Source organism: Falco biarmicus, chromosome 8 (genome assembly GCF_023638135.1).
Source record: "Falco biarmicus isolate bFalBia1 chromosome 8, bFalBia1.pri, whole genome shotgun sequence".
NCBI lineage: Eukaryota > Metazoa > Chordata > Aves > Falconiformes > Falconidae > Falco > Falco biarmicus.
Window position 1 is genome coordinate 17,553,066 of NC_079295.1, and position 25,944 is coordinate 17,579,009.

A 25,944-nucleotide genomic window follows, 5' to 3' on the forward strand; every position below is an offset into this window, starting at 1 on the left:
GAACCTTTCAGGAGTTACAGATCTGGGTCATATGATCCCATAGATAGGAAAAACACAAACAAACAAACCCCAAACCACAACTGGAAGTCTCAGCTCCTACTTGCACAGGATGGTTCATGTTCTTTTGTTTGTGAAGGAGATGCTCTGATTTTTCACAACGTATGGAACCCCACTCTTCCTCTGGGATATCACTGTTTTACACAGTCTTTGGCTGTGTTGAACAAGCTTACATCTTTGCTCATGAGAAGTGCCTTATGCCAAGGACAATGGAGGAAATGCTGTATACAAGTGTCTGCCCTTGGAAGCTGTAGAGGTCACAATATGTTGGTATTTCTGACACAAATCAAAGAGAGGTCATGAAAATTTAAATTGTTACAACTTTCATCTTCCCACTGATACATCTTGTTACTACCACACTGTCTTCACCACAACATGTCACACTTTGCTTCGTTTTATGCCTCTCTGCATACAATCTTCTGTTAAAAATACTTGAACTATTATGTTCATTATTTTTCTTGATCTTTTGTGTGTGTCTGCTTCATAGCAGGGATTCATTTTCTAGGTTAATTTAAACTCTTTATTGGCAAGGTGGAAAGGAATATAGTCAAAGCAAAATATACTAGCTGTTTGTGATAGCACAGGAGTCCTTCTGTGTCAGCACCCTACCTCTACTTTTTTCTCCATGGAAACAGGTTATTTTTTATTATGAAAGATATTATATTCCTGTTGCTAGGTACAGTATACAAAATATATGCTCTTAAGAGACAGCAAAATACCCTCCTCTATACTGAAATCCCAGAACGACCTTGGTTCAACTTCAGTCAGAATAATCTACGTTCAGAGTATTTGGTCTACTTCAGGATAGTTAATCCTAGTCCCCCTGTTAGAATACAAAGGAGTATAGTGGATAATTTCCTGCCAGCACACTTATGTGAGTGCCTATTGCTAGCCACTGTATCAGTTATATATCAGAGAAATGTAAATTCATGTTTCTCACCCCATCTAAATATTATACAGCCTTAATAGTCTGCACCATTCTCCCAGAAGTTAGAAAAGAAAAGCAGTGCTATTTTTTTCTGCATTTTTCCACAAGTAATAGTAGTTGCTCTTCAGACAATATTTCATAATTCTGTTTTTGTTTTCTTTTTGGAACAACACTGATTTCATATAAAAGGGCCTAGATGCTAATGCAAAGAAGACCAAACAGGTTTTAATGCAAAGGGACCAGATTAGGAGACAGTAGGGATTCATAGAACCAAAACATCAGATCAGCTCAGGCCTTACTTTAATTTGGTGGCAGATTTTTAATACATTTTTTTGCAGGAGCTCCACATGGGCTTCCAGCACATTTCTTCACGGTAAAACACAGAAACTTTCAATGAATGCAAAATAATCCCAGTGTGTAACACATATTTAGGCCAGTACTGTCAATGAAAGAATACATACATGGCTGTGAAGTCCCTTGTGCATTTCTGTTGAAACCAGGAATGGTGACACCTACATTCCTCTGAAAGAACACTTTTTTTATCTGGGAGTCTCATATTTACTGGTCTACATTAAGTTCATGCCTCTTTTTCCTGCTCAGTTAGACCACACCTAGCTAATTCATTCCTTTTCAGCTTCAATAACGTTCTTGGACTTTTAAATATTACGGGAAAGGCAGCTTTTTACTTTCACCATGGTAGCCTGGCTGACTATACTGAAATAATCCTCTCCTTTTCTCTGCATAATGAATGTGTCACAGGGACAATGGTTACTCTGTTTTGAAACAATATGCAAGGAATGGACATGTTTCATGATGCTAAAATACACTTTCCCCCTTTTTTTCAATTTTTAGTAGGAATGGGTATATGATAGGAATTTAGTGATGAAATAAGGGGCAGATACAAACCTCCTGTCACTGCCCTTACATAAATCAGCGTAAGAAAACCAGATTATTTCTCATGTGGAGATGTCATTATTTATTTCTAACAGATATGGTGCATACGCTCCCCCATCTTGAGCTTCAGAGCTGTCCTAGGGAGACTGCCTCCAAGGAGAGGGCAGATATGGTCAGTTAGCCAGGTGCCAACTGGTAAAATTGTCTTTTAAGAAGTAATTAACTATGACGTTAGACAGTGACTAACCTCTTCAAGTTTCTGGATGTCAAGTAGACAAGCAGAGGGGGTATTATGCAAGACATAATTTACTGTAGCATTCAGCTAAGCCAAAATAACTCCATTGAGACAATAAAATTGCAGCAAATATGTATTTTCTGTATTAAGTTGTAAGATACTCCAGAGTTTAGCTGTGGAAGTTGCTCCTACAGCATCCACTTGTCTCTGAGGACTATGTGATACAGGTTACATGCAAGAGAAAAAGCAGTTTTCATGTTAAAACAAGAGAAACTCAGCCTCTGCACATTTATCATCATGTAGCGCTGACATTCCCCAATTGTACTGAGGAGATCAGAAAGCAGTTCCCTAAGACTCACATTTAAACAGCCCCGTAGTGGTTTTTGTTTATTTTTCTGGAAGTTGCAAGGCAAATAAACATGGTGCTATGGGAAAGGTCCTCAGGGAGCCCTATCAGTGGGAAAATTTTATCTGCTGATAGCTGGGTTACCATGAATCTAGAATGAGCAATTCGCTTTGCCTTAGTAACAAGAGTTGGCTGCTAAAGAAAACCATTCCTTTAAGCAACCTGTATGTACTTTTTCTTTTCTCTGTTTCAGAGTCCCCGTTTTACACGAGCACCCAGAGAGGCATATATACTTCTGATTCATGTGTGGGCTTGAGCTATCCTGATTTGCTGGGCTGAAATACCATGAACTCCAACACTGTGCTTTAATCCTTCAGCCTGAACAGCCCTAAAACCAATTTTAAATGCACTGAAATGACTTTGTAATCTCTGGGAGCATACCTTTAAAAGCATGCTAAGAGCTGGCAAAGATGGAAACATGCTGACTCTATAGACAACATTAATAGCACATCAAGCACGATTGTGTCTGTGTCTCCTAAGTTTGCTTTTTACAGTCAAAGGTCATTAACTGAAATTAGGCCAAAAGAAGAATGCTTGCAAGCAGCAAAACATCACAGTTATCAGATAAATCCTTCTTAAAATTAAATCAAGTGTTTCAAGTACAATGAAGTCCTAATTAATGCCTGGTCTAAATGCACTCTGTTTCCTTCTGTCAGTGAAAACATGTGGCTTCATTGCTGTAACCAAAGAAAAGAAAATTTATAGCATAATGGCATCACAAACCTGATTTTAAAACAAAATTGGTGTGCTCTCATGTTTATTTTGCTCAGTGCTGTTTTTAAGGAACACACTGCTTTTCCTCAAGAAGTTCTGGGCAGGAAAATACATGTATTTAGGGGGCAGACTGGACATTTCCCCCAGAAGTGTTTTAGGTATACTTTGTCACCTGCACATGGTACAGCTCTGTTGCATTAGCAGCTGTAGTTTCACCTTCCACAGGTGAAGCAGTCTGCCTTCCCTGCAAAGGGGTACTTCCATGGACTTCAAAAGCACAAGGGCTTGATTGCTGCTAACTTCAAAGCCAAAGAAACAATAAACAATCTGACTCTGATCCTACATTGCTGCTCTTCATGATACCATATTCTGGTGCCAGAAAGGCACAGTACTAGCTTACTGTACTAGCAAAATCAACTTCCAAAAGAGAAAATGGCATAAGGTATTTTTATTTTAACTGGTCTAGTGATGAGCTGTTTTTTAAAAAAATCTCATTCAAATGAAATCTTTGGGGACACTGAATTTTAAATACTATTAAAAGTAACGAGCCTCACAACCTCTGCAGAGATTCCCAAAATTTTTCCTTGATTTCATAATTAAGCTGAACTAACATCACTAGGACTCAATCCTTACCATAGATGCGGTTGAAAGTGTCCTTAAAAGACTGTATCAGTAATTGCATGTCTCAATATAATCTCTTCCGAAAGAAGACTTAAGTGCAAGACTGTCTTACATACATTGTCCTATGTACTGGGGCATGTTCCTTCCCATATAAAATTATTCATTTGCTTAAGTGTTTCATGACTAGAATTTGAGTGCCGTGACAATGCTGCAATGAATTTTACTTTTTGCAATAATTGGATTATTTGCATCTAATCAAAGTATTAATTGATTTATTTCATTTTGTAAGTATGAATTAAAGAATATTTGCCTTGTGTTAACATACATTATTGGCTGCTGGTAGTTGGCACAACAGGTGGGTATGCCATTTTATGTCTCTTTTCTCTATTAATAGCCTAGAACGTCATCATTCATTTTAGAAAATGCACAGACTTAAAAATAATTACTATTTCGACCCTAGAGAGGATTCCACAAATATCCTACATTTAGCAGTCAGCTAATAGAATAAGTGTATCAGTTAATGGCTATAAATAACTGAGAATGTAAGGTGATGAATTAGTGTTGATCTGGATTCACTTTGTCAAATACAATGATGACAATGTGAAACTGCTGGCTGCATAATCAAGCTCTTAGCAAATCAAATTACTGATAGTGTAAATGTTATTGAGAGCGCCTGTAAATAAATAAATACTAGAAAAGTACAAAGCATCCAAATTGCTGCATTTCATACAGTTCAGCAGAGATTTTTAGCTTTCTTTTCCCTCTCTTTTTCATGTGTTTACCAAACTGTTACAAAACATATGCACTATTTTTGAGGAAAAATAACATAAGCCAAGCAGAAGGATCTGTTCATGATCAGAATGCAATGGCCTTCATTATATTCTGGTTTGCTTATAAGTGACTGATCGAGAGTTAGCAGATGGTGTTTTCTTTCACCCCTTTGCCTTTCTCTTATTTAATTACTCCAACTTAGTTTATGTGCTGGTTCTATAATGCGTAATAAGCATGTGTATTTGTAAGATCATCGTTTCTATGATCTCCAAATTCAGCAATGCTTAATCTACCCTCACTCAAGTATCTTAGACCAGGTATTTAGGCTATATGCCTGAGACCAGCCTGACCTCTTACACTTTAAGTTGCTCTTGGATGTGTTTCCAGCAAGTGAACAACCTAGCATCCACCTAGGAAACTGTGGCACCTGTTAAAAATCTGTCTGGTATGTAATGTACTATACTTAAGTGTCCTTCCTAGCAGCAACAGATGCCACTAATATGGCACAGAGGGACTCTGCAGGCTGCTCTGCTAGGCTATGAGGGATCTCCTTGGTCTGGGAGGGCAGTTTTCTAAGGGCTGATACATGGACAGGCAGAAAGAAAGCTTGCAGAGAGGATGCTCTGGAGCTGTACAGAGATAACACTGCCTCCATTTGACATGGTAGTTAAAACACACACTGTTATTCATAAAACACAACAATCCCATTGCTATTCTCGTAACAGTCCTCTCTTCCTCCTCAGTCTCTATCTTAACTCCAGACATTCAAAACATACCGACAAGACTTATGGTGGGTTCTGGCTCTCATCTGATTATGTTTCTTTCCCTCCAAAGTCAGTTCTGTTTCAAAACCAAGTGTTTCTCACAGCTAGTACCTCACTAGCAACACTTCCTACCAGGAATTCAAGGTCCAGCCTTGGTAGATTTACACCAAGTCATGACTTGGACCCGAAAGCCCTCCCTTACAGCCTGATGGACCACAGCTCAAGGGGCATTCCAGAGTGGAGGGCTTCCTTTAGCAGAAAACCACAGCACAAAAATTCACTCATGGTTAAGAAGATTGAGACTGGGAAGACATGAAGGATGTGTGGTGAATAGTTTCCTTCCATCTGCCTTTTCCTTAGCGAAAACTCGGAAAAAGAAGGTTCCTCAGGCAGGAACATATACAGCCCCTAGGGCCTGTGTGGGCTAGAGAGAGTCACATCTCTCTTCTCACCACTCCGCTGCCACCAGTGCAGTTTCTCAGATCCAGGTGCGCAGCAGTTACATGAAAAGGTTTTGTCTCCCCAGATTGCTTTAAGTTTAACATTCTTTCCTTTTAATAGAAGTTCTGCAGGATCAGAAATTCAAATACAAGTTCATTTTAAAGCAATCAGCAAACATGATACTGACACAACTTTTTTTTTCCCATTACTAGGGAGAATTCAGAATTAACACACCCACAGCAGCTAAATTCTGAAGAAACTATGTTATTTGCTGTGTGATCTACTAGAGGACATCAAAGACAACTAAACTGCAAGCCTTTGTATTGAATCAAAATTAAGAGATCATTTTATTTTCTTGCAACTGTTTTAGCACTGATCTAAGTAGCGCAAGTGAACTTAGTGATATAGAAACTGTGGAAAGATTTAGTTGCTGAAACTAATATAAATATTTGTCTTTAAGTGGCGTGCATTATTTATATCCACTACAAATGTCCAGCAGATAAATTCTGCTTGTTTCCATTTAAGGTGTAGATTCCTGGAATTAGCCAATTTTCTTCAGCAGCAATGTTTTAATCTGTTCCAGGACATCTGAAATTCTGGAATATCTGGAAATTCTTCTGACTTGCAACTTAGAAGGCTGAGCATGAAATTATTTTATTTCTCTTTTAAGGGCGCTTTAGGCATCTGATGATTACTAGACAGACAGACCAGGCTTATTTTCTTTCTCCTGACTTCACACTGCTTCTGAGCTAAAGAGCTATAAAAATGGTGCTTTAGAAATGGTTAATAATACAAGACCTAACTTCCATCCCTGTGAAATCCCCAGATGCTCCATTAAGCTGGATTTCTGGGTTGTTTCCACCTCAACAGGAGTATTGGCCCCAAATACTATCCATGATCTGTTTCATTCTGGTTAAAGATGGAGTTTTAGGTTTCTTGCCTGGTTTATTCATGACGCAGTCACTACAAGCCCTTTGGATAAGGACTTCACACAGTGCGTGTGAAGTTCAGCTCTAAGGACGGCGTTACACTGCATTAATCCAATGACTTTAATACCTTTACTCCTACTATCTTACAGCGATGTAGCTGAGAGCGAGTCAGGCTGAAGATTTTGCGTATAGGTGATTCCACTATTTTTATGAGGCCCTGCAGGCTCTAATTCTTTGCACCATGTGGGAGCCTTCCATGAATACAGAGTGCCATCTGTGCTTGGGTCTCATTTCTTAAAGAAACATTTAGCTTTCTATTCATGCTTTCTGCATTCCTGGGGCTGAGCAGCGTGTGAGTGTGTTACCCCTTCCTCCCTTGTGTCACTAGAGTTTATTGATCAGCCTCAGGACTAAAAACACAGCAGAGAGCCCTGCTGTTTCCAGTAGCTGTTGCCTATCTTTTGAAGCATAGATGAACGTTTGAGCCATAATGTATTCTTTCGACACAAGAGTATTAACCTTTTGTGAAAAAAAAATGCAAGAGATTCTCAAACTGGGAGGAGAAAAGGCACTGGAGCATCAGAAAGCTTGCACACCAAGCCTTTTGCTTCAGCTCTGGCAGTCTGAGCCTCTTGTATCTCTGACTAATTCTCTCCCTGCTCACCACAGGAATACTAATTGCCAGATGAAGCTCTTTGTTCAGCTAATGCTCTAATTGTTGCTTAGAAGAGGAATTGTCTCTTGCAATCATTTACTCCTAAGGAAACTTGAAATCTTAATTCTATGGTTGAGTCCAGAGAGTGCACAGTTATAAAACTACTGAAATTACCAGACCAGAGTCAATGAGTCAAAAAAAAAGCACCATTCTTTCTGAAATGGGTTGTTCAAATCCAGATAAGTAATCACAGGTGAGATGCAATTAAGTGTTTTGCATCATTCTGCTGTGTCACAAAAACCACAAGACATCTAGAGTTTCAGTATGAATGAGAATCCAGAAGTTTAGATATGCATCACAGTCACGTTTGACTTACCAGCACTAAACCACAGGAGTCCATAAAAGCTACCCAAACCCAAGAAACATTAAAACAGAAAAGCACAATCTTAATGTAGGTAAGCTTTTGAATGGAATAGGTCTCTGTATTGCCTGCATTTTGATTTATATCCATCTAGCCTGTACCTGAATCTCAGAATTTAAAAGAGCTCTTTGAGGTGCATGGACACATACCTATTCTGCAGCTTACTATGGACAAGAGCAATTATTTGGGTGCAAGTTCAGCTTCTTCAGCTTTTTCAATGGTTTCAATGATTAGGATTTGTGACACTCTACTTGAGCCCGATGCCTGGATTAAAAAAAAAAAAAAAAAAAAAAGAGAGAGAGAGAGAGGAAAAAACTAACAGAAAAAACCATAACCAAAAAAACACTCCTAGCTTCTCATGAGGAAAACCACACATAAGTATGTAAGAGAGAACAGAATAAAAGTAGAAGATACATGTACCGCTATAAACAGGTCAATAAACTAATAAACTGATGCCATATTATATGTACAGATAAAACTAGTACAGAAGAAAGTCACATAAGCGATTAAGAATTCAGAGACATTTTTTGCCTGAAGGCACTTCCTGGACATCTTTCATACCTTATAGAGGAGTCCTTAGTGCACGCTCTGTTGACTGAGATCCTAGGCATGGCAGCTACCAGATGTCATCCATTCATTAAGACTGAAGTCATCTAATGAGAAGCAAGACTTCTTAAGACTGTTGGTAGTATAAAATAAAACAAGACAAAAATATGTAAAAATATCCTGCTAATGTATTGCGTAGTGCATTTTAGAGCTACTTACAGTATATAATACAAATCCCACTTATTTCTTCACATAAAAGTTTCTTCCTCTTTGACCTACCAAACCTTAGAGCATTAGACTAATCTGATTTCCGTTTTCTTGACTTTTCAAAGCTTGGTAATACCTTTAAGTTTCTTTTATGTGGCCAGGTTTCTTATGATATCACGTAACTCTTGTGATCTCACCCCAGATTTGCTGAGTGTAACTAACTAAATTCGTTTTGTGGCTGTATCACCTTTGTCTCTTAATAAACCAGTGTGAATGCTGACTCTTGCAACCACTCATTTCCAAACATGCAACTGCATACTCTCACATGTGGGAATGAAGGAGGCGGCTGTGGAAAAAGCCCTGTAAAGACAGCAATCATTATGCTTGTAAGTGCTTGCTGTCCCTGACCAAGAATGTTAAAGAATTAATTACTTTTAACACCAATTCTGCTCTGTATGAAGTATGAATTACTGATTAATGAACTCCAATCTGTTCCAGCTACATCCTACACCCCATATGGCATATAAAAAACCCTCTTAAAAATAAAGTTATAAAAAGACATCTACTAAATCATACCCCAACCTATGACTAAAGTAGGGGTTATATCTATAATCTTATGACTTACTACATTATTCAAAACAGTTTTAGAAGTTACTAACAAGGATTAAGATGCTTCTTTGGGAGACTGCCTCATTCCACCAAAATGGCTTTATCAAATTTTCCCAGATATTCAGGGCAATTATTTATTCTTTTATAGATGTTGATATTGAGTCTAGCAAGAAGAGTAACAGGTAAGATATACAGAAAAAGTTCTAGATAAACCAAAAATTCCCTGTACTTAAAATATATTTTAACAAATAAGGAGAAATACCTTTGCTTATTACTTATCAGTGATGATGGGACCATATTAGATGTACTTTCTTTCAGTGACACAGCTGTCTCTGACATCTTACAGAACAATTTCTTTCCATTTAAAGTCTTCTTTCTTGGCAATGCCCAGAGGAATGTTACTGGCAGTCTATGGCATATGACAAAATAACAACTGTTAGAAGAGCATTTCTACCTACCTCAGTTATGCACAAAGAAGGCAGGGAAACAAAGTAGCTGGGAGCTGTTTGAAGACCTAGAGCAGTACATATGGAATGAGATACAGCTCTCCTGGGCCATGTCTAGATGGCACACAGCCCCAGGGAGACCAGCTGCCCTAGGCTCCTGATTGTCCAGGCTGGGAACCTGATGGCTGTGTGCTGTTGCTCCCCTCACTTCTGCTTTCCAGGTCCCAGCCAAAGCAGCCAGGGCATGGTGAGAGGCAGGTAGGCTGTTACAAAATCCTCCTACCGTCATGATGGAGTCCAAATGAAGCATGAACCTAGGCATAAGCACTCAAAACGCTCCTACCTGGCTCAGACATAGCCTTGATATCTTGGCTACATGATTATGCTTGTGTCCTTAAGTTTATGGGGAGTGGGGTTTTAAAACAGTCAGATGGATAATTTTGGCATAAAGTATAACAAAAAGCCAAGGTTTGTGCAAGCCCTACACATCTTTTACACTTGTTTTCAATGAATAGGAGCAAATGTGACCATCAGCAAAGATTAACTTAGTTTTATATAAGATACATCTAAAGCAGAATAAATCAGCATGTAAACATGTACAGAGTATGTCCCTTGTATACACTCAATCTTGTTCTTGCCAAACTCCAGTTCCAAAAAAAATAGAAAGTTAGTAGAAAATCATATCCAAAGACTATTGGATGTTATGATCTGAATGAATAAAGGGTAGAGTTTTACTGGGTAGTATTCACTTACTTACATACTAGGACTTATGCTGTGGTTTATGGTTGGGAATTTTTTGCTTCTGACTTTTTCAAAGAATACAGGGTCACTAAACTTAAGTGGTTCCCTGTCGCCCACAAATAGCCCTTAAAATCATAGGTTGTTTTCTCTTTTTCCAGGATTTATTTGATTTTTAAAAGTTTATACTTGGTTATATACACATATTCCATAAATGTTAGCTTTTCTGTAAATTTGAAAGACCTTCAGGTGATATATAGATGATGTATGACTTACCCTGGACAGGGGACATAAGGTACTTATCAAAATTCAGGCCTGTTATTGCCTCTCCTTTTATCTCTGTCCACTATAGTGAAAAGCTTTGTATGCCCTTCCAGTAAAGGACGCAAGGCTGGCTAGCAGTCAGTGTGACAGAAGGAAAGCAGTGCAGCAGAAAATTGGATAACAGGATAAAAACCACAAGGACCACGGGAAGCCCATCAAAACTGCCTCCTCTTGTCAAAAAACAGACAAGTGACAAGCACAAATATAAAGTATTATCCACAATTCTGTATTTCTAATGATATCACAATTACAGTCCTGCTTCCTATAGGCAACCACTTAACTTTTTAGGCTTGACCTTGCAATAGCAAACCAAATGTGGTGTGACAAAACAAATCTGTGGAAGAATTGTTTGCATTCAGACATCTGACTATACAGTCCCAAACTAACTTTTTTTTGGTTATTTTCCCCTAGAAAAAAATGTTCAAAGAGTGTTGCTCAGTCACTGATCTAAAAAACATGTTGACTTAAGACCATGTACATATTTAGTGATTCCAGATCGTGCATCAGAAAGAGGCAGGCAATTTAAATTGTCTGCCAACAGTTCAAGGCTGTGGCTAATTCATTACTCACACATCTCTAGTTGGAGTACTAATTTAAACTCATGTGTGTCATATTAATTGTAATCTTGTTTCAAAGTGACAAGATAAATATCTCAAGGTACATAATATATTATGGACATAGGTCAAAACAAATGAGTGTCTAAAACAGATTAACACTAAATACATGCAATATGTCATGTTTGTAAATTAAGAAAGGATAAATTACATTAACATTTAACAGATTGTTCATTATACTTCATCTATGCTTAGGCTTAAATACACTAAGAGATACTTCTCTGTACATAAGGTCTCCTCTAAAAAACTCATACAGAATATTTAGAATTGCATTCTTGGGATACAGAAGCAGCAGTTCCCAGATGCTATAAAGAAAAGCACACATTGCTAAAGGATAAACAAACCGGCCATCCTATTGTAGTTTCTTTGATTTATTCTTGTTATTAGTGGGAATGTAAAAGAAAAAATCAAACATATTCCCAGTTTTTCTCCTTCCTTCCTGTTACAAGATTAGTTAAACATGTTGGAAACCAGTGGTTTAATTTAAAGCACTCTTGCAGCTTTTCCTCACAAGGAAAGATTTGAGCTGCTTCATCAGTTCAATCACCTGAGCAATACACTGTTCTTATTGCACTTACAGAACTCTATGCCTTGCTTCAATAACAGCCAGTGTCTTGCGGGGGCAACCAGCCCCCGGGACATGCACTGCTACAAGTCCCCTCTAAACGCAAACCCTTTGTCGGGTTCAGAAACTCACAGGAATGCCTTTGAGAGTGTTCCCAGGTAAAAACAAAGGCGTGTTAGAAAATACATATAACTGCTCCTGTGACTGAAGAATTTGACATATCAAAGAGAGTTTATTCATATTTCTATTGACACAAATGTGTGTTAAAAAAAGGAGGTATATTTTATATTCACTAATATTCAGAAATGGGAACTTTTGTAAAAATCTGTACATAGGATATATGTATATCTGATACATGCATTAATCCTTTTTGCAACCTGCATAAAAACATATTTTACATTCAGAGTTTCAGCTGCTATTAATTTTCCTGGTTTGATATTATCACTTAAATACTCTTTAAGATAAATTTCCTTTTTCTAGGGACCGTTCTCCCAAATGCATTATTCAGTTACAAAGTTAATTCCAAAGCAACCTGGATTAGGAGCCCAGCCTCCACAGAATTTATCAGACAAAAAGAAGGATAGTAATTACATCATAGTAAATAAGTATTTTGTATCATTGTAACTAAATCTGCACCAAATGTTCTAGCTGTTATTTGTATTTCTCACCAAAAACAATGTATAGACCAGCTCTTGTACACTCAAAAGCAAGTATAATCCTATTGATTCAATGAATGTGTCCATATATCTAAAAATTAGTAAGTAGGAAGCATTAACACAACTCATGTTTTAACCGATTTACTGAAAGCAATAATCATTTCAGGTTGAAACCACTGATCATGCTGATTTTATCAGCTAATTTTTTTTTCCCTCTTGTCATAAGAATTCCATTGATAGAATGAATAATAACAAAGGGATTGACTTAATTCCAGATGATATTTTAATTCATTCAATTTTAGTCACCCTGATGATAAGGCTGTAACACAGCTTTTAGATAAAGAATATCTGATGAGATTTATGTACTGAATGGAGGCTTTTCCATCACTAAATCATGCTCTCTTATATCCATCTATTTCTACAGAAGACTGCTGAAGCCTCATACTCTTTAAGTACTGCCATTTAAAGATAGTAATTCAAATTCCATTCCTTTTGCCATATAAGTGTCATTCTTTATATAAATAAGGTCAGCCATTTAGACCTATTTGTTTTGATATGTATGTCATCTACATTTAATTGCGCTGTATTTCACGTCTCTCTTAAGGCATCGTGATGTTTCTCATCCTGCTTTACTATTCATCCTGACATTTGTCAGTAGGATAGCAGCACTGTTAACACAATTCATGTATCAGTCACTGGTTGTTGTCATCCTTTGCTATTTCCAAACCTCTTCTTTTAAACAATCTACCAGTTTTCATGGAAATGTACAAATGCTAATCAGAACCAGCAACAACTCAAACTGTGGGATAAAGGAAGGAAGGAACAGAAATTGGTGGGATAAATCAGACTTCATTGCTTACGAATGTAGCTGTCAGTATATGTGCATAAACAACTTTTCCTTACTTTCAGACCTCACATCCTGCTCAGTGGTAAAAATAGAGCAAACCTGGAGTCTTTGCTGCTACTATAGGCTAAACATGGACCACTGGGATTCAATAAAAGGGGCAGTTACCTCAGTGTTAACAAGGCCAATGGAATAATGTCTCATTCCCCTTGCCTGAAACCCCTGGGCTATGGGGATTATTCCAATCAGAAATGCATTTGCTACATGTTTTGAGTGTAAGTAGTCTTTCATAGACATATTACTGTCTGGTTAATGTGGAATCTCATCTGGCTCCCACAGGGAAAAGATTCTCCATTTCTTTTGGTAGTTTACGGTTAGATTACCTCATGCTAGTAATATCTGTCAGACACTGGCTGATATTTTCAGGAAATCTGTGCCTAGACCAGTCTTCCTCATTGAAGCAGGTAGTATCAGACTGACAACACGGAATGACAGAAACACAAGCTGGAAGATCACATTTGGAATCAATAACGTGCAAGGCAGCGGAAGGGTCAGCATACAGAGGAAGGAATGTGGAAGATAAGATGCAATAATTCTAAAACTTTCTGGAAGGCAGTACAGAGTTAAGCAATCAGAAAAGCTGTGAAAAAAGATATCCCAAACTACAGTAATTTTGTTTTTCAGTGTATTCCTTTCCACTTCTTTTGACTGAACTGAAATGTTGTGGCATTATTTTTTGTCATACCAAGAGAGAATATTTATTCAAGGAACTATAACTTAGAGATAAATTCAATCTGACAAAACAGTCTAAAACATGCATGAAAAAACAAGTGAATTTGTAAATGTATTACTCAGCAGAAGCGTTCACATGCCAGGCAGACATATATCTGATATGCCATCAGGTTATGATCACTGAGATAAAATTATTTTATGAACATACTATGTGAGTTGATTAATGAGGCGGATCTGTTGAATGACCTCCAAAGGTCTCTTCCAACTTGAATTATTTTATGAATATTGATATCAAATTACTTTTGTGAAGTGTCCTAGATCATTGGAATTGCAGAAGGAGCAAACCTGAGGGCAAAAATGTGATCCAAAGAGTACCCTCCAGGGGGTCTTAGCAGAAATGACAGGAAAATTTAATGTTTTCACGTTTTCAGACAGAGGCAAAAGCATTTGCTTTGCATGTCTGGGGAAGATCGAACACAATAGAATGGGGTATTGCCAGTGAGCACTAAGAGAAAGAAAAAGGTGGACAGCATAAGCCTTTCACGAACAACTCCTTCCCATATTCCCCTGTTGGATAGTGAGATATGTGGAAACAACCTGTGCAGATTATTTTATTACTCCAAAAATATGTTTTCCATCAAAAGTTTCATGTTAGAAGTGATACTTCATTTCAAGGACATAGTCTGCTCATCTTATTGCTGTAAGGGCTCCAAAGACACTGCGACAAAAGGTCAGTGCCTTTAGTTTAAAGCAGGGCAAATTTTTGCACTTTTAAAAAATAATTTGTGTTTGGAAACATCACAATTTTGAGTCAAGTACCTTTCTCAAACCTATTGAAATAAATGGAGATTGCATACTGTATTTAAACAGGAGAGGGATCAAGCATCAGAGAGACTTTTTACAGCAATAATGACAACACATGCATTTTTTCTCCAGGAAATTCTTAGATCTTGACATTTTGAAGGCAATGAAGCCATTTCTCATATTTGTTGGGTTTGGGAGAATTTTGAACTACACTGAGCAGATGCTAAAACAGATGGACACTGTCTTTTGGAAAAGTGGGGAAAATATCCGATTAGAAAATGTCATGCTATTGTTTCTTCTTTTTTCTAGCTGAATAAGCTATGAAAGGACTTTTTCTTATGTCATAATTTGAGGAAAACATAAATTCTGACACTGACTTAGTCAATACTGCATAAGAAATGAGGCCCTGGCCCTGCTCCAGTCCTCCTTTTCTAAAGAGTGATCTTGTGTTGGGTAGCTCCAGTCTCTGTTTTCCACTGAGGAAAAGCATTTCAGGGTGGTAAGAATCACAGCAAACTGTATCTGGAGTCAGAGCAATTTCAAATGGGCAGTAATCCCCATGAAGACAGTGAACCCTGCTCTGACTAGGGATAATGGAACAACTTGGCAGGGTGATTGTTTGCTATATTTTGTTCTTTCACCACCTGGGCTAGACGTCTTTGTGGGAGCCCAGCAGGACTGGGATAAGAAAAAAAGAAGAGATGCTACTCCTCAACTCTTGGTATCTTTCCTAACTACTGCTTGCTCAGGGGCTGGAAGTGCTGTTGCTCATCATAAAAATCTCCCTAAAGATTCCACGTGCCCTTCCTCCTGGCCCTGCATCAGTCAAACTGTTTGCCATTCAAAATTGGTGCATGGGAACAACTTTGTTGCTTGAATATAGCTGTTTCATCTCCAAATTCAATCAGCTTGAAAGCGAATTTCTGTTGGTGACTAGTCTAACTTGTATCATAACCAAAAGAGTCTCCTAATATTGGAGTTGTACAATAGAGATTACCCATGGAGGGGTCACACATTGTGAACAGAGCACAGGGGGGTCAAAAGGGGATTTGGTAACAGATCTAAGTTCTGACCTTTCCTCTTCTACAGACTACTCATCTCTCCACATTTTGCCCGTAAGTTAGTTAATGGGCTGTTCAATAAACCAGGCAATTTTTCTCAGGCTCTCCAGTAGTGTTTGCTGATGTATCAGCAGAACTCTCTGGTCTGATTCCTCCATCACACCAACCTGCCTTTTCCTTTTAATAACTGTTCTTTCTATTGTATTCTGTTCCTCTGTAGTTTGATTTCTACCACTTGCTTCCAAATAACATGAGAAACAATTGCAAACAGAATCAGAGCCCTATGAATAGCTGAATATGTGCTCCACTGACTGAATTGGGAAAAGATTAATTTTAAAACAAGCTGGAATAAACCCCTGAAAATTCAATTTTGTATACAGCAAAATACTTCACTCATGTCTAAATGGAATACTTTGCTTCATATTTTTAGGACTTTCAAAGTTAACAGAGAGATCTATTTTTACATAGAAATTCAGTTTCTACAAGAAAAGCTGTTTTGATAGTGAAAGCGCATTGCTTTTAAATTTTGCAGCAAGATGTTTCAACATTGGATCGTTTTGGAGTTCCATTCTTCTTCACTGAAAACAATCACAATTAATTTAGGGACTGCTTTGTTTAACTCAGTTTGGTAATTTGGGGTGAAAAACATTCCAGACAAAAACATTCACCCATCTCCTGTTTGCAACAAGTTTCTTTGTGATGATGATTTTAGCGGAAACGTGAAAATTTTGCTTTTAGTCACATTTTTCTTCAGCAATGTGGAACCAGACTGTGGGTGGATTCTTCTGATGAACTTTTTTGAGGGAAACCTGAAACATGTCTGGAGTATGCTGTCTGGTGGCCTTATATCTTGTATGAAGTGCATGAATTTGTATAAATTTGAAACTTTAGTCCAACTGAAATTGCATCAGTAGCAATATAGGTTGGGTTTTAAACTGCTTATGAGGTTACCACCTGAACTGTTTAATAACTTAATTAGAAAAGGAATGGCTTTTTTCGCTGCACAATCAGTTTGTTAAATCCATTTAAAACAATGGTGAACTGACAATTAATAGACCACACACATGAGAATACTGATGCAAATAATTTATTTCCTTGCAACATATGGTCATGTTATGTCATAACAATATCAGCTGAAGACTGAGACATTCTAGCCTCTTTATAGCAATGACTTTTTATGCTACTTTGGAAATAGATCAAAGAAATTAACTACCATGTTAAGCACGTAACACTATGCAATGGAATAAGAGTCTACCTTAGAATTTATGCCTTTTCCTTCTTACATTTAATTCTGGACACAAATATGAAATACCCACTTTTTTCCACTGTGATTTGTACCTTCAATATTTTTCGTCTAAGATAAGTTGTATTCTCCATGCTTTAATTCTCACATAAAAATTAAATGGCAAAATTACTGTACACCTCCTAACATATTCTTATGATGCAATAACCAAGTCCAACTTTTTAACACGTCCATTAAGCTGAAAATATTCATAATATCTTTACCCTTATTCTTCTCACCTTTGCCTCAGTATGGTATTTGTCACTTTTTAATTTTTTTAGGATTATATGGTCTAGCTAAATCCTTAATTCAATTTAAGAGTCATACCAGTGGCCTCATTCCATTTATTTTATACTCTATATTAATTAGGAAGTGTGATAGTCTGTCAAGCAGTTGTTCTATCTCTGAAGTGACCCAGACAGGGAGTTCAGTAAATACTGGATTTCACAATGCTCATCTTTTTCACAGTATGTTTGTACAATTTTGAAACAATGCACCTACCTTCCTTCTTTCTTTCCATGTAATGAGTAACTTTCATGTGAGTAACAGAAAAAATACACAGTCAGGAACTGAGAAGAAACCAGGAACAAACTACTGTGGCTAAAATAACGCATCAGACTGGTTACCCCAAAGAAATTATAGGAGGCAGTTGAAGCAGTATTTGAGGTCCTTAAGCACAGCTCCCAGAAACTCCCACTCCCATTGCTTGTCAAACAGCTGTGGGTTATTAGAAAGGCTCTTGAACTGAACCAAAGAGCCATTCTTAGGGTCATTTGTTATCACAGAACTGTTAACAAAGACCTGATGTTGCTGCAAAAATACTACAAAGGAGTGATATTTCTTTGCTGCTTGGTGGGTGACATAAACTACCAAGCATTCTGTCTCTTATCTATGTCCTATTGAAAAGTTAATTTTATATCTTTACCTTCTTGCAGTCCCTTGAGACTAACAAACAAGAATCTTTGCACATAATTACTGAGTTTGTGGAATCCTTTAAAATACAATTAGGGTAAAGCAGATAAAATACACTTTATTCACCTTCTAAAAATGTAAGACTTTAATGACTAATTAAAAATGCAAATATTAATTATCTCAGGAAAAAAAGCAGCTTGAACAATTCTGGAATTATAATTTTAAATCATAAAATACTGCTAAATGAAAAAGTGAGTGGTAAATGTCTAAATTAATTCTGAGCCACCTTGAAAAACTACTTTTACCAGAGGGATAAGGTTCAGTGTTCAGCAACGTAGTAGGCACAAGGTCAAAAGTTCATGAATTTTAAAATTTTATACAAGATCAGTGTGAGTCCTGCAGGACTGAAAAAGTGAAAATATGGGACTTTAATCTGTGCTCTTGTGAATGTTTAGTAGCAAATCACATTCTCTTTGATCAGTGCCTTAAGATGCATTAAGAAAGTCTTCTGGAATTAGACATTGGTAATGACATGTGTTCCAAGACACCAGTGAAGGAAATAAAAGTGGAATGAAAAGAAAACTGCTTGCCACAGAAAACATACAGTCCCAATCACTTATAAAAACAAGAAAACCTCCCAAGCTGATCCCAAATTTCATCATCCTACTCCATCATTAAGAAGCTATGTAGAAAAAAAAAAATAATGCATTTTTCCTTCCAGTGTAGAGTTCCCAATTCTACTGTGCAGAGCAAAAATATGTACCACATGTTGATAGCTTGTGGTACTGAGTCATGAAAAAGTATAAAATATTTATACATGTTAGTCATTACTAGATAATAGATACTTTCAGTGAGATATATCCCAGCTGGGAAACAAACAGCATTAGGTATTACTGTTCAAAACCTTATGTTTTGAATTAAAACTCAATGAAAGAGCAAAAATACATCAGGTCTATACTGGAATTACTGGAATAAAATACACAGTTGTTTTTTTCAAGTTCCAGCGTCAACTTAATCAACTATGAGAGCCTATCTGGAGCCATACTTGCACGAATACTGAAGTGTGTATGTGTGGTACATAACAGAATCACATTTTCTATGAACTTTTAATGAAAAGGAAGAGATTCATCTAGAAAATAAAAGGCTGTAAGGGAAGGAAAAAAAAGAGGTAAATATGCATCTTTATTACAAAAAAGAGAGACTTTAATCTCCATTCATTGTAGAACATACTACCGCAGCTACTATTACTGTGTCTGTATTTATAGAAGAAACTAAAAGTCTCCAAGTATTTTAAAAGCTGGGATTCTCACCCTGAAGAACACCAGGGCATGACAAGCTGCACCCTACAGACAGATCTCAGGGCTACATTATGTGGTGCGCAAATAAAAAAAAAGTGAAGCTCTGCTCTTTCAGAAAACCAGCAAACTGTGGGTTTATATGCCGGTTTTTGCATTGTTGGAGAAGGCTTAAGATGATATTAAGTAACCTAGAGAGAGACCCAGAAGTTCATGAAATTATGTTTACTTATGTAAACTGGCACTTAAAAGAAAAACAGATTAACTAGAGTGTGCAGAGAAGCATCTTGGCACAATTTGTATTCTGCAGCACCTGCATTTAAAATTAGTGGGTCGTTGTAAAGCCTGGACTGCAACAACTGAGTATCAGAGGCTGAAGTACGGTGGGACAGTTGAAAATTTCTGCAGAGCATGATAAAATTCGTTGAAGAATAAAACACATCTTTTGCAATCCTGTAAATACATCCTTGCTATTATCATTAATATATATATTGTTGTCTCACTGAGTGCTTGCAATTTTGCAGTTTTCTTAGCTTCAAGAAATCAAGAGAGCTGTGGGTTTTGAATGGTAGAAAAATAGCCTTTACAAAATTCTGTATTTCATTACACAGGACCTGTTTAGCTAAAACAAACAGAGCATGTCAAATGTTGCAAGTGGAAGAAGGTTTTAAGCTTTGCCTGGGACAAATTTTGCCGAGCAGGAATATCTGGCTTTAGCATTTCATTTGTGCCAGTGTAGTTAGTATCTGATCCAAGTTGGATGGAAAGTGTCTGTTCCAAATGTTTAGCAGATGGAAGGGTGGTGAGTAGTCACAAGAAACAGGTTATTTCTATTACAACAAATGGCTTGGAAAACAGGTATTCCTCCACTGCCACTGACAGATATCATTATAGCACAGAGCATCTTTAAATCAGGTAGATTGATGTAAACTCAAATGTAAGGTGTCTCACTGTGGGTAGTGCTGCTTTGTAAAATCCTGGTGCCTTCCAAATGCTGCTCATAGTTCGCACTCAAGGCTACAGTTATGCTGTAAGTTTACCTGGCACATCCTGCCATCCCTTCAGAGCAGGATAAATCTCATTGATTTGAACTGAAGATTTTGCCACTCTAAGGACAGTACATTCAGGCCCCTCTCCATTTCACTGTTACCCTGGAAATTTTTTGTATGAAATACTACAATTGCTTCTGCTTTTACTTTTAAAAACAAAAGGTACCAATGGAAAAGGAGCAGAATCAGTATCTCTTTCTTGTCCATGTAACCACTTGTAATTCTTTTGGCATGAGAGCTGCCAGACACTTTGACTCATAGAGTCAGAGCTAATATACCAGTGTAAAAATAAGAGATACTGAGACAGCAGGAAGTGTTCCAGAAAAGCAGTACGATCTTCACGCAGCTTCTTTTCTCCTTTCTTCTACTTGGCATGCTGTATTTTGCAGCTCATTAGTTATCATATGTTCACTTTGCTCACTGATTCTCATGATAAATACCTCTGGTAAAGAAAAGCACTGTGCAGAAAATCTGCCTCCCTATATTGGGTACAATGGAGAAACTACTTTTAACCCCATCATCCTCAGTCCCAGATTGCAGTTGTGTCTTTCAGGTCCTCATCTCATATATCATTTGCTGTTGGAAAAAAAAAAAAGAAAAAGAAAGAAAGAAAAGAAAGAAGGAAAGAAAGAAAGAAAGAAAGAAAGAAAGAAAGAAAGAAAGAAAGAAAGGAAGAAAGAAAGAAAGGAAGAAAGAAAGAGAGAAAGAAAGAAAGAAAAAGAAAAAAATACTATAGCAATAATATAATTGACTTATGCTGGCAAGCATGACACTATTTCTTGGGTCTAGGCCATATGCCTAACATTGTTTTATACATGCAGTGACAAATGCAGCAAAGCCTAAAAGGTTGAAATATTGATTTAACCCTGAAAAAGATTTAATTCTTCAGCATCTGTAGAGTGCTCAGTTTCATGGCTTTTCCTTTGGCCAATTGTATATAAAGGAAATTCTCAAAGTTCATTCAGAAACATCAGATCCAAGTTTCTGATTTCTTCTCAACTGAACAGGGAGATGTTTTATAATTTTTGCAATTTAATTTTTTATAATAATTGAATACTTTCTTATGTGGTGTTTGAGTAGAGCTCTGTATTACCTTTGTACAATCCTAGCATAGTACTCTCTGTGACAGTAGGAAGATTTGTGCCCTATCACATACCAGACATTTAAAGCTTTCTGGTATTGAAAGCACTGTTGCCACTATGATTCTATCCAAATAAAGCCAAGAAGGGATGTAAGCGTAGCTTGGAGAGCAGCACTGAAAGTGCAGTGTGGTCATTACAAACCTTTCTTCCTGCTTCTGTTTCCAGAAAGTCAGTGCTGGATGACAGAAATGTACTACAGGCTTAGACTGTAACAACTACTTATTTTGAAGGGCAAAATGTGCACTACGTCCATTTCTCTGTCCTCTGGTTGTTTTACAGACAGCTCCTCATGTCATTAGTTTTGCTTATTCTCCAGGTCTGGGTAGGGGTTTCTAAGCTTTGATATAAAGTTACAGTAGTGTCCAATGTTATACTTCCATGGATTCAGTATGTTTCAAGCAGCTGCAGGAGAACAAGTCTAAACCCTCCTATATTCTGATCTCAAGAAGGCACAGAAGATCAGGTTTTGATCTCCTGTGGGGCATTTTCTTTTTCTGTGTGCGCATGTTCATCTTAATATGTAGTCACAAATATGTCTGTATTTAAGCCAGTTCTTTAAATACCATGGGAATTGGATTGAGACCAGTTCCCACAGACTCAATAGAAATGGAAAATTAGGAACTGGGAAGAAATCCAATGTATATGAACTATGCTTCTTTAATTCTGTCGGTTTCTATTTACAAAGACCAGAACTGATGAGGCTACTGAGAAGATTGAAGTCTAGCACTCCAGTGAAACTATCTTATCTTTTGTCTCCATATAATTATTATTGCTAGTTCTTACAATTTTTTACAATAGTAATACAATATGAATACTTAAAGAAAATAATATTAATTTCAATATTACAGTAATTCTTGCTTTAGGAAAATGTACAGGGAAACTTGCAGTCCTCATTAAATTGTCCAAAACCATTTTCCCTGTTGCTGTTGCTCAGCAGTTCTTTTATACCCTGAAGTGCAAGCATGAAGATTTATATTCCTGCCAAAATTCTTGATTATTATGATTCTTTACATTTCAGTTTTAGATATGCATAGAAATAGTTTACCCCAAACATTATCCACCCCCTCTTCTTCATGATATCATAAGTAAACAAGATCCATTGACCAATGCTGTTATGCATGCAAACATTTCTCAAACAAGAAATGGTTTGCAGTCTGCCAGAGAACTGTTTCCGCTGCAAACACACAGCCTCAGGGGCAGCTTACACAGCAGAAGTGAGGGATACAGCTTTTGAACAGGTTCAGCAGCCCAAAGCACCTTGTGCATGAGTGTTTGCCCTTCTCACTTACGTGCAGAAAGCCATATTTCTGTTCAGAGCAGGCTGCAAAAGACATTGTACTTTCAAAGCTATCTGACCAAGAAAATTGCTCAAATGTACAAAAACCTTTGGCAACTTCTTCTGTGATGGTAAAATATTAACTTAAACCTTTAATTATAAGTTGAGTTGGAGGTACAGTTACCCAGTTTGAATCTTAAACATAACACGCATGAATGTATAACAACTGCTTGTACCTGAGAACCTGTTGCCCAGTTTCAAAAAGCTAAGAGCAATCAGAAATCTGTTTTCATCCATTCTTTTTAAGCAGTATTCTGACATCTTGATGACCTTTCAAATAGACAGTATATTATAGTGACTGAATGAAAGAAAGCATGCATATTGTCTGTATGAACAAAATATCTAAACCCTAGTGTTAATCATCTTTTAGTTCTCCTTGTGATTCTCGATGTTGATGTTTAAGCTTAAGAGTCTACCAGCAGCTCTGACACTTTTATGATATCCCAAGGCTCATACCTGGGTATGAACTCAGTGTGTTAGTGGGAACACCACAGAAAGACTTCTGCATGATCTGCTACCACTGAATCTGACTTTATGCAAGTTCCTTATGATATGGCTCATTTTAATTGGAACCCAGAATGAAAATAATCTTCTGTAAGTTTTCTTAGTAACATATTTGTTTCTTGTACAAACGCCAAATGTTTTAATGAGTTTCCTCATTTTTATGAGCCTTTTTACTTCTTATTTTAAAGATTTGTTGAGACAACCCTCAGAACAATGAAGAAATCCCTAGTGTTCTTCATGTAAACTGAATGGCTGGTCTTAAAGCTTTTGTAACTATAGATCCTAGGAAGAATAATTTTCCTGAGCTCTGATGATGAAGTAGAATTGGTGGGGTCTGTACTCCAAGGGCAATGTATTAACAGAAGTGAAATATCAGAGGTGTAATTTCTGCGTATAATTACTGACAGCCTCTCATCTGAAACATGCGTGATGTCAGAATTCTACAGTGCTCTCTTATTTTTATTTTATTTGTTTACCTTAACTAAATTTAAACATATCATCAACACCTCCAGGCATTGTATGGTTGGTTTTTTTTAATAACAGAAAATTGTTATAACGGATTTGCCATTGTAGTCTGAAAGTCTTCCTAGACTTTCTTCTAGTATTTCCCGAGAATCACTCATCTCTTCAGAAAAAAACCTAGACAGAATATACAGAAGATCTGTAAATTGCCTTTGAGGATTTAGTGAAAATTTAGCTGTCTCTTTGTTAAAGCCACTATTGCACCAGTATTTTGGAAGATACCAGTCTCTAGCATAAGTAGGATCATATTAGAATGTCATTGTTCAACTTTAACTTGCCTGGAAACACTGTGAAATGCTTTATAAATAAGGGAACATAGTCTTAATGTATTTGCTACATACGTTATTAGCAAGTAAACACAGCAGTTTATACAAGCAAAAGTTTTTTAATGCTATGTCTTTACAGCATAAGCATGGTCCAGGAATCTACACTCACGCTTACAGAAGCCTAGTATAAGATCCCTAGCTGAGAAGATGATAGGTAGTTTCCAGCACAGATCAAAACAATAACCATGAAGTAGGTTTCAGACAGTAGCCAAGGGTTCAACAGGATCCTGTGTAACAGCATAGAGGTGTTCCCTGCTCTTCCCTCTTGATATGTGTGTTTGTAGCTGGGCTGAGTCATTAGCTAGTTCAGAGGTGCTACCCAGTGACCCAAGGAATCTCTGGGAAAACGGTGGCATCAGGGAAAAGGCAGAGAAATCCCCATCCTCTTCTGCCACTAAAATCACTGGAGCTGGCTATAAAATTAATTTTCTAATTGATATTCTAACAATCTAGTCCATGTGACAAAAAGGTCTTTTTCCTTTTTTCCTTTGAGTTCCTGTTCCTATGAATTCCAGGCGGGGGGGGGGTGGGGGGGTGGTGGGGGGGGGGTGGTGGGGTGCGGGGGGAAGAAAACAAAGAAAGACAGACAAGAAAAAAGAAATGTCCTATAGGAAGAAAAAGAAGAGCCTGTCTGAGGAAGCAGAAGGAAATGTGATCATAAAGAAAGAGAAATCAATTTAATTTGAGATGTCAAAACTGCAGGCAGGCAACAGTAACACAAAATGACTGTAGAAAGAGACTATGAAATCTTTTGTGGTAACCTTTGGAAAATGTCCATAACAGCAGGCTCCAAGATAGGCTTTTAACTCTTTTGAAGTTTTTTTAATCACTAGTCATAAGAGTTTCTCAGTATTTACTTTGTGAAATTCTTCTTTATAGTTGGAGAGCATTGGTCAGTATATGTTAAAGCAAGATGTGCAAATGCCTCTGAACTTAACCATGCCAGTGGCAGATTAAGAGCTTTCATACTGTGAAAGCAAACCTTGCTGCTCAGGCAAAAAGATATGAAAATTCAAGCTCCAAAGACTGGTCAAATAAGGAGTATAAACATGTTTTAGACAAATCTCTTTGTATAACTTAAAACTTCATGTCTCTGCCAATGCATTCTTTTCCAGGAATATGAAATTAAGATCTTCCAAATTTGGCTTTGCATGTTTTTAGCACGGCTTTTTACAACTGGATCTGACATCCAAACTGATACCATAGTTCTGTTTCTCTTCACTGGGTTATTGCAGATTGATGACAGATTGAGTAACAGCTTTATATAGAAAGAGTTTCAAAAAGCCTCCCAAACTGTTAGCAATTTATTTATTTTTCTCCTTACTGTGGAAATGTTTTGGCTCTGTATTGCAAGGTAGCATCTTTAGCTGGCATCACTCAGCCAGTTTCAGGCCATTTAGTTCTACAGGGAAGCTCTAGCAGCCCTCCAAGCAAACTCCAGAAAGGGACCCCTTGAACACACAAATGTTCATATTCACATCTTCATGGAGTCCCCACTATTTTCTCAGTAGAATCAAAATTCAAACACCTCAAATCACCTGACATGGGTCAGACAGGAAAGAAATATATAGTAAGGCAATATCTATGCCAATCT

The 25,944-nt window shown here is 37.3% G+C and overlaps 1 long non-coding RNA gene across 3 annotated transcripts in view; it reads right to left on the reverse strand.

Annotated features, from left to right (window-relative positions):
- Nucleotides 1-25,944, reverse strand: part of LOC130154180 (uncharacterized) — a 69,028-nt gene that overhangs the window by 25,824 nt on the left and 17,260 nt on the right. For all 3 annotated transcript variants that reach the window (XR_008823625.1, XR_008823623.1, XR_008823624.1), the window contains exons 3-4: nucleotides 9,461-9,607; nucleotides 8,398-8,515 (exon numbers count right to left, since the gene is read on the reverse strand). This is a non-coding gene — a long non-coding RNA (uncharacterized LOC130154180). The remainder of the gene's footprint in view (nucleotides 1-8,397; nucleotides 8,516-9,460; nucleotides 9,608-25,944) is intronic.